Source organism: Notolepis coatsorum (assembly GCF_963971535.1).
Source record: "Notolepis coatsorum genome assembly, chromosome: 2".
Lineage (NCBI taxonomy): Eukaryota > Metazoa > Chordata > Actinopteri > Aulopiformes > Paralepididae > Notolepis > Notolepis coatsorum.
The window spans coordinates 22,067,705-22,077,596 of record NC_140166.1 but is presented as its reverse complement, the minus strand read 5'-3'; positions in this window follow the sequence as shown (position 1 = coordinate 22,077,596).

Genomic DNA, 9,892 nt, shown 5'->3' with positions numbered 1-9,892 from the left:
AATAACACTCATACGGAACGGGAGCACTGTGTGTGTCTTTTCTTGAGTCTGATTCTAATCCTTGATGTGGGTAATATATCTGTTATTAACCCCTTCCTGGTCAACCTTCCCTTTTCCCATTGTAAGGTTTCTAGTGTTACAGAGGGAGGGTACTGCTTGCGGGGGGAACCAAGTTATTTATTTACCATTCGGTCATTAGGTGTGGGGGGGTGCTAGGGGACAATCGGGGAGAGTGAGGGCGTGTTGGGGAGTACTGTTGACTGCCCAAGAGAGAGGGAGGAAGACCAGAGTACCAGACCAGGTTTGTAAATCCTGGGCCTCACACACCCCACTGCCAGCCTCCAGTTGACGCTCCTGACCCCAAAGCCGGAGGTGCAGCTAGCCAGAGTTCTACTGTGTCTCGCTACCTATTACCGTGTACCACAGTTCCCACGAAGCAGGGATAATCCACCCTGCTACACATACATCTGATTAGCACTATTACTCAGTACTAATTTATATGTTATATCCTGTTTAATCACCTGTACATTGTATATTACTATTTCACTGTTACATTTACACTCTGGTTGGATGTCAAACTTATTTTCGTCATACTGTAGCAGTGTAGCTACTACTGTGCTGTATGATGACAATACATTTTAATCTAATCTAATGTAGGTATATGTTTTTTTTTTTATCTGAAATGCTTGCAGTTTAATAGAAAATCTCCATGAAATAATAGGCTGCTTCATGACTATTAAGGTTGATTATATTTCTGTATGTAAGCAGCATTTAAACAGAAGAAATCCGAATTTATATGCAGCGTCATAATGAACCATGCGCACAGCCTGGGCTGCCCTCACAGAGGCATCCCCCTCGCAGAATGAAAATAGGGACCATGTGTTTTGGTCAGGTGACCATACTACGTCCTAAAACCATACGAATGACGTAGTATCCACTAGTTTCCTTCAAACAAACACTCTCTCTACTATTACTATATGGTGTTGTGTGATAACTGGAACTCAGCTGGTGGACGAGACGAGAGGCTGCTCAAACGGAACAAACATCAACTAAGCAGGACCGACATTTGCACAAGGAAACGCGGTCGGCGCTGCCGTGTTGAACTCGGGTTGCAGTGAAGGAGACTATTTGCCACTTTTCCAACCAAAGGTTTATTTTTAATTTCGGGACGCGCGGAATACAAAGTGTCCGTTTGCAGCAAGAACCCAGAGAGAGAGAGAGAGAGAGACCACAACCACAACTAAAGCAAGTCCTACAGTCCTGACTACACATGGATCATCTGGTAAGTCTTTTTCTTCTTTTTTTTGGCATTGCTTTTTCTTTTCGCTCCCGTATGGGTACTGTAGTCTGTAGATATAATGTCGGTCATTCTGTATGTCTGTCATTCAGCTACGTACACACACTATATGTCTGCCATTCTGTTATGTCTGTCATGCAGGATATGTCTGTCATTCTGTTATGTCTTATTCTGCTACTACTACTACTACTACTACTACTACTACTACTACTACTACTACTACTACTACTACTACTACTGTATGACAGATTGTCATGGCCATCAGTCAGCTGACACAAGGATCGAATAATATGAAACAAATATTTTTGACCAAAAACTATGGCTTGTGTGAATAGTGAATAATGTCAGTGTGAATAAAAGTATCACCATCCGTCCTGCAAAGTTGTACAGGGGAAACACAACTCCCACACCTGTGTGCTATTGCTGCAGTAGTGGTGTTATGCTTTTACTTATAAAGGTGCTATATTATAGGTAATTTTTTTATGGAGAGTAAAAACATCCACAGAGCTTTTTAGAAAGGTGAAGAATTTTTTTTATTAATGAATTTATCATTTAAAAAAAAATTCGCAAGTGAATGTTGTTGCATGCATGTATCCCCTCCGCGTGAGTACTTTCGGCAGCCAACATGCCCTTCCGCGTTGCTCTGATTGGCCAGCGATCGGCCAGCGATCGGCCAGCCCTCTACGCTCGTTTCCCCTCTACGCCGGTAACGCGTGCATGCACATTTTCTTTTTGACGGCGCATGCGCATTTTCTTTTAGACGGCACACAGCCACAAGCTCACACACAAGCCGCTTTTGTATAGGTTTTGCCGCCGCGGCATTATGCATTCGTCACTACTCTCTATATTGACGCGATTCCATCAACACAGGTAATATTAATAGGTTTTGCCGCTGCGGCATTATGCATTCGTCACTACTCTCTATATTGACGCGATTCCATCAACACAGGTAATATTAATAGGTTTTGCCGCTGCGGCATTATGCATTCGTCACTACTCTCTATATTGACGCGATTCCATCAACACAGGTAATATTAATAGGTTTTGCCGCTGCGGCATTATGCATTCGTCACTACTCTCTATATTGACGCGATTCCATCAACACAGGTAATATTAATAGGTTTTGCCGCTGCGGCATTATGCATTCGTCACTACTCTCTATATTGACACGATTCCATCAACACATATAATATTTAGATCACAGGCTGGTCATGCATAATCTCGCCCACCAGGCTGTAAAAATCATCCACTTATTGCCATCATGGACCAATAACAGAACAGATTGACAGGTGGTGACAAAGCACAAGACTGGGCATTTATTTAAAAAACATACATACCCTAACCACATAACAGATATTTAAAAGGTAATTAACAGGCATGTTCTGCAACATATATCCACTCTTGAACAATGAAAAACTCCTTTTTCTTCTATTTAAAAAATAAGAGCTTCTCTGAAGGCTCACAGAGATGAACGTTATTTCGATTGATATGAATAGCTAGTTACGTAAAAAAAAAAAAAAAAGGAATTGAAGTGATTCGAACTTGTGACCATAGGCTCCACAGCAAGCTGGCGAACGAGTTGAGCTAAATGCGTCGATGTTAAAACTGAGTGACAAATGTATAATTTACACTTGTGCCAATTGCCTACTATTAACCTAGGTATTGTGCGAGCGTTGCTAATTAACCTGCGTGGTTATTATTATTAACCTTTGCTGATTAACCTGCTGATTAACCTGCATGGTTATTATGTAGGGGGGGTTAGCGTATCTTGCGCGCTCGCGCGGGCGTAGGGGGGAAACGAGCGTAGAGGGCTGCGTGATCGCTGGCCAATCTGAGCAATGCGGAAGGGCATGTTGGCTGCCGAAAGTATTCACGCTACCCCTCCCTACTTCCCATTTCCCCAGGTGGAATGCACCTCATGATTGGATAAAAACATGCTGGTGCTCTAGTGTGACATCTAGTGGCTGAATGTTATCTATAGCACCTTTTTAAAGGGATGATCTCATTTTAAGGAGCCTATTAGACTTGTTACAAACTGGGAGTCCCTGCCATATGCCTCAAAAGCACGTATTCCATTTTTTTTTTTTGCGATACTGGGAGTGGAGATTGTTAGCATGTGTTATCGATGCTAATGTGTCTCTTAACAAGCAGTTCCGTGAGCCACCACTAGGAGCAGAGTGGCTAACCGCCAAGTGAGTTACCGAATGAGTGAGTTAGTGAATCGTTGGTCATGTGGAAAACGTTCTGTGTTTACCAAGTCGTGAAACAGGAAGCCTTTTTTGGAAGCCTTTTTTGGCCAACATTGCCAAATAAATGCTAATAATTGTTACACTATATTATTAAAACTAAGGCTGTCAATCTATTAAAATATTTAATCTAATTAATCGCATGATTGTCCATAGTTGATCGCGATTAACACTTTGATTACCGGCGATGCGGTGCGCCTTACCACCGTTGAATGCCAGCACCCCAGGGTTAGAAATTAACATTTTTTTTCAAGGGCTTTTTTTGCCCCCCTTAATTGATTTTCAGGGGCTTTTTTTGTATTTCGGGGGCACTGAATTTTTATGATAAACGGTAGGGGTGGGACGGTTCACAAAATGGACGGTTTGGTTCGTATCACGATTTTGGGGTCACGGTTTTCAGTTTGATATACGTTAATTTTTATTAAAAAAAAATTTAACACTCAAATCTAAACATGCTTCTCATTTATTAAAAATTAAATAAAAGGTTTACAGTGTTTACAGCCTTAAATAATGTTTGGCACACAAAGACCGAACTGACTGAAAAATATAGGCTACATTTGTCAAAGTATTAACTTAGTGCAAACAAACAATATGCTCAGCCAGCACTAGACTTTCCTTTCTTTAATTAATATAAACACACAAAAACAATGTCAACCATGTTTAAATTCCCTGATTGTCAGTTCTTAATGGAAAGATTCGTTTTCTGCTTGAAATTATTATGTTTCTGTCTACATTTATTTAGACTAACATTATTTAAATATTGAGTGCAACTGTGGTGGATTACGTAATTCGGTGAGTTGGAACTATCTATGGGTTGGCGCCGGGTCCCCACGGACATTTTAGCGTGTGGCACCTTCAGCTCCGGTCACGTTAGGAGGAGTTCATAACATCAACAAGCAGCGCGAAAGCGGCAATAGTCCCGGTTGGAGTTAGTAAAACACAGTTGTATGTTAGCCTTCTTGGATGTTGAATAAACGCCTATCATTGTCTTTAAACACCCCGCCTCTCAGACTCCCATTTCCTCCTCTGCTACAGTAGCTAGTAGCTACGGTGACATTTCATTGACTATAAAGTATTAGCTTGCGGGCTGCGTTGGGCTACCATAGTTAAAACGTGCGTTGTGTTTACAAACTGCTAACGCTATGGCAAGATGTGTGTAGGCCTATGTAATGTTAATGGCTATGTTTTTAAAGTCGTAATGAAGATTGATTTATATTGTGCGTGCCATTTTTACACAAACTGACTAGCACCTGGCTGCAGTGCTGCTGCTGCTGCCTGCAGCCAACGCTCACCGGCTCCGCCAAATGAATCTTTTTATTTGCGCGTCATCTGAACCGTACGATACACAGACGCTCCATTACTGGATAAATATATATATATAATTAGTAAACTGTCGGGGGCATTAAGTGCCCCCCTTAACTGATTTTCGAGGGCATTTTGTCCATTTTCAAGGGCAGTTTAAAAAAAATATATATATTAATCTTTTTTTCAAAATTTTTTTTTCAAACATTTTTTTTTTTACTTCGATTTGTGTGTGTGTGTAGGTGTGTGTGTGTGTGTGTGTGTGTGTGTGTGTGTGTGTGTGTGTGTGTGAACTACCCATCCCAGTTAGGACAGCCGAATCCCGTCCAATCTTTCGCCGTCGACTAAAGACTCACTTCTTCAACCATTATCTGAAATGATAAAAAAAAAGATATCTAACCCTAACTAAACTTACTGTCATGCACTTGTCCTAATAAACTAACCTACACTGTAACACGCAACACTTTGATGAACATTGTTACTCAGCTGATAGAGTTATACCCTTCTTGCTGTCTTGTCGTACAGAACTTGTAAGTCGCTTTGGATAAAAGCGTCAGCTAAATGACTAAATGTAAGTGTGTGTGTGTGTGTGTGTGTGTGTGTGTGTGTGTGTGTGTGTGTGTGTGTAGGTGTGTGTGTGTGTGTGTGTGTGTGTGTGTGTGCGCGCACCTTGTAGAATTCCACACATAAGAAAGAAAGATACTGGGATGAATAAACAAAATAGGAAATAAAATGTAGAAATGCATGCAATACATAAATAAATATGAATCTCTATATATGAAATATAACATTTAGATAAGGTGCTACTGAGATGTTTTGGTGAGTTCTTTGTTTTTTTGTGGAAGTTGCCCTTCTTAAAAATGCATGAACATTCACTGATAATTGGTCTGTAGTGGAGTCTACAAGGTCTACATTGCCGGACCATGTAGAATCCGGACCTTGTAGACTGACATAATTCTGTGCATAGTTTAGTCTACACAGGCCATATTTCAAATAATCAAAATCTTACTTCATTCATCTTAAACATTCTTGATTTGGGGGATTGGTAGTTCCCATGAAATCTGAAGTTGTTCAAACGACAACAGCGATCCACCTTGAATTAAATCACACAGCCGAGTGAAACCTTGTTGGATGCGTCAGTCACGAAAGGGGCTACTTAATTAATTAATCCAACCCACTTTATTTATAGAGCACATTTAAAAACAACAACGTTTACGAAAGTGCTGTACAAGTCCCACAACATAAGATAAAAAAAAAATATATATATATAAAAAAAAAAAATTAAAACAATTTTTTTTTCTCGAAGCTTCGAATTAAAATCGAAGCTCGGCCCCGAAGCTTCGATTGCCAAAAAAAGCTTCGAAGGTCAGCCCTACCTGCAGCACCCACTTCAATGATAGCGTTGTGAACGCATAATCTCTGTCTTAAATTATGGCTGTGTCTAATCTGCCCGTTGTTTATCAATGACTTGTTTGCAGTCAACATTGTCGAGACTGATTGTTTTTTAATCGGTTAATTTCCGCTTTATAGCATTTTGAAAAGCATGCATTTTGGCATACACAAAAACCGTAATTTCTCTGCCTATTTATGAATCGTTTTCAAATAAATGCTAGATTATCGATAGTATATGTGTACTTATGCACACTAGAGAAGCGATCTGAAAAATATATTCTCATTTCCTGATCAGCGAGCACACACTCACAGCCACACACACACATATGGCACACGCTGATATATAGGTGAAAATAGCTCTGATTATCCCAAGACTGGTAAAATAGATTCCTTACCTCAGATCAGATGTTATCCAAAAAGATTATTCCAATTCCTGATCGCCATTCCAAATATCAATCGCGTTTATTGATTCAGCGTTGGGTACAGGGTTTCCGTTGTCCGGTAATTACCGGTTTTTGACCGGCAAAATCTGTTGAAGTCCGACATATTTAATCTCTCCGGTCATAATGTCCGGTGAAAATAATTCCCTCTAAGCACAATTTGATTATTTGAATTGTATTAAAATAGGCTAAAATGAAATAGCCTATGCGATGAACGAAACAATCATTACATTTGTTTCATTGTTGCTTCACCAATAATGACAACGATGTGTCAGCGGGAGCTTGGTCCTGGATTTGCGAGAGCATGCAGCTGCAGAGCCGCAGAGCCCACAGAGCTGTGCCCGCACAGTGCAATACTCCAATTCAGCCATTGGCAATTCAGCTGTTGGGTCGGGGGCGCTGCAAATCCAGCAAGCAGCAGCACGAAGTCTCGAGGGACTTATTTTATTTGGAATATATTAGTCAAGTTCTTTAATAGTTGTCATACAGAAGTACAGAATACTTTCATACAAAATGCTTCTTACTGTTACGCTCCAGAGACTGTGCTAGACAAGATAGTATCAAATAACATAATAACATAATATAGCATGAATTTAGAAGAAGAAAATGAGGTCACAGTGTTCGGTATAGACATATGTACAATGTTCTGAGTTACTATATAATATACAATACACAATACTATGCAGTGTACTAATGTACAGTACTATCTAGTGCAAAGCAGAAATGGGATGAGGTACAATTTTAGGTACAATTTACAGTAAGGTGTACGAGTTGTAGTGCAATCCTTCATCCATAAATATAAAGTGTGGGGAGTGGGTGCTACAGTGTGTTTGTTTAAAGTGGGTGTGTGCTATAAGTGTGTGGAGTGGGTGCTACAGTGTGTTTGTTTAAAGTGAGTGTGTGCGTGTGGATGTGTGTGCTATGTGCGTTTGGTGGTTGTTGTTGTGTAGTGTTCATTCATTGTTCGTTTAGCAGCCTGATGGCCTGGGGATAGAAGCTTCTTCTGAGTCTTTCTGTGCTCGCCTTGAGACTCCTGTATCGCTTGCCTGACCGCAGCAGTTCAAAGAGGCAGTTGTTCGGGTGACTGGAGTCTTTAATGATTCTCTTAGCCTTGCCCTTGCAACGCTTGTAGTAAATGTTCTGGAGGGTGGGGAGCCCCCCTCCAATTGTGCGTTCGGCTGAACGTGTCACTCTTTGTAGTGTGCTTTGGTCTTGTGCAGTGCTATTCCCAAACCAGGAGGTGATGTTGCCGGTCAAGATGCTCTCTATTGTACATGAGTAGAAGTTCTTAAGGATCTTCTGGCTGACTTGGAACTTCCTTAGGCGCCTGAGGAAGTAGAGGCGTTGTCGTGCCTTCTTCACAACACTGTTAATGTGTGTGGTCCATGTCAAGTCCTCGGATATGTAGGCTCCGAGGTACTTAAAGCTGTTGACTCTCTCAACCGGTGCCCCGTCGATGCTGAGGGGGCTGTAGTCCTTGACCCCCGACCTCCTGAAGTCCACAATCATCTCCTTTGTTTTGCTGACGTTCAGGGAGAGGCTGTTTTCCTGGCACCATCCCGCCAGGACCTTGACCTCTTCCAGGTAGGCCCTCTCGTCGTTGGCAGAGATCAGGCCCACCACCACTGTGTCGTCAGCAAATTTGACGATTGTATTGCTACTCCGCTGAGCCACACAGTCGTGTGTGTACAGGGAGTAGAGGAGGGGACTCAGAACACAGCCCTGGGGGGCCCCTATGTTGAGGGTGATGGATGAGGAGGTGCAGTTGCCTGCTCTCACCACCTGGGGTCTGCCAGTCAGGAAGTCCAAGACCCACTGGCAGAGGTCATAGCCCAAGCCCAGGTCCCTGAGCTTGGCTATGAGTATGGAGGGGACCAGGGTTAGAAATTAAAAAAAAAATTCAAGGGCTTTTTTTGCCCCCCTTAATTGATTTTCGGGGGCTTTTTTTTGTATTTCGGGGGCACTGAATTTTTATGATAAACGGTAGGGGTGGGACGGTTCACAAAATGGACGGTTTGGTTCATATCACGAATTTGGGGTCACGGTTTTCAGTTCGATATACGTTAATTTTTATTAAAAAAAATGTAACACTCAAATCTAAAAGTCAAGATAGACTGCGCTCACAAATTATAACACTGGGTGCTGAAATCCCGTCGAGTATAATAGAAAAAGAAAGCAATACGCTTGGACCAGCACTCACAGATTTTGGTATATTTAATGGCAGCCTGAAACAAACATGTTTCGGAACATAATCGTTCCGAAACATGTTTGTTTCAGGCTGCCATTAAATATACCAAAATCTGTGAGTGCTGGTCCAAGCGTATTGCTTTCTTTTTCTATAACACTCAAATCTAAACATGTTTCTCATTTATTAAAAATAAAATAAAAGGTTTACAGTGTTTACAGCCTTAAATAATGTTTGGCACACAAAGACCGAACTGACTGAAAAATATAGGCTACATTTGTCAAAGTATTAATTTAGTGCAAACAAACAATATGCTCAGCCAGCACTAGACTTTCCTTTCTTTAATTAATATAAACACACAAAAACAATGTCAACCATGTTTAAATTCCCTGCTTGTCAGTTCTTAATGGAAAGATTCGTTTTCTGCTTGAAATTATTGTGTTTCTGTCTACATATATTTAGACTAACATTATTTAAATATTGAGTGCAGCTGTGGTGGATTACGTAATTCGGTGAGTTGGAACTATCTATGGGTTGGCGCCGGGTCCCCACGGACATTTTAGCGTGTGGCACCGCCACCTTCAGCTCCGGTCACGTTAGGAGCAGTTCATAACGTCAACAAGCAGCGCGAAAGCGGCAATAGTCCCGGTTGGAGTTAGTAAAACACAGTTGTATGTTAGCCTTCTTGGATGTTGAATAAACGCCTATCATTGTCTTTAAACACCCCGCCTCTCAGACTCCCATTTCCTCCTCTGCTACAGTAGCTAGTAGCTACGGTGTTAGCTGTTGTTGTGAAGGGCTAGCTAGCTAACAGCTACAAACATTGTACAAACTGCTAACGCTATGGCAAGATGTGTGTAGGCCTATGTAATGTTAATGGCTATGTTTTTAAAGTCGTAATGAAGATTGATTTATATTGTGCGTGCCATTTTTACACAAACTGACTAGCACCTGGCTGCTGCTGCTGCTGCAGCCAGTGCAGAACACCGGCTCCGCCAAATGATTTTTTTTATTTGCGCGTCATCTGAAC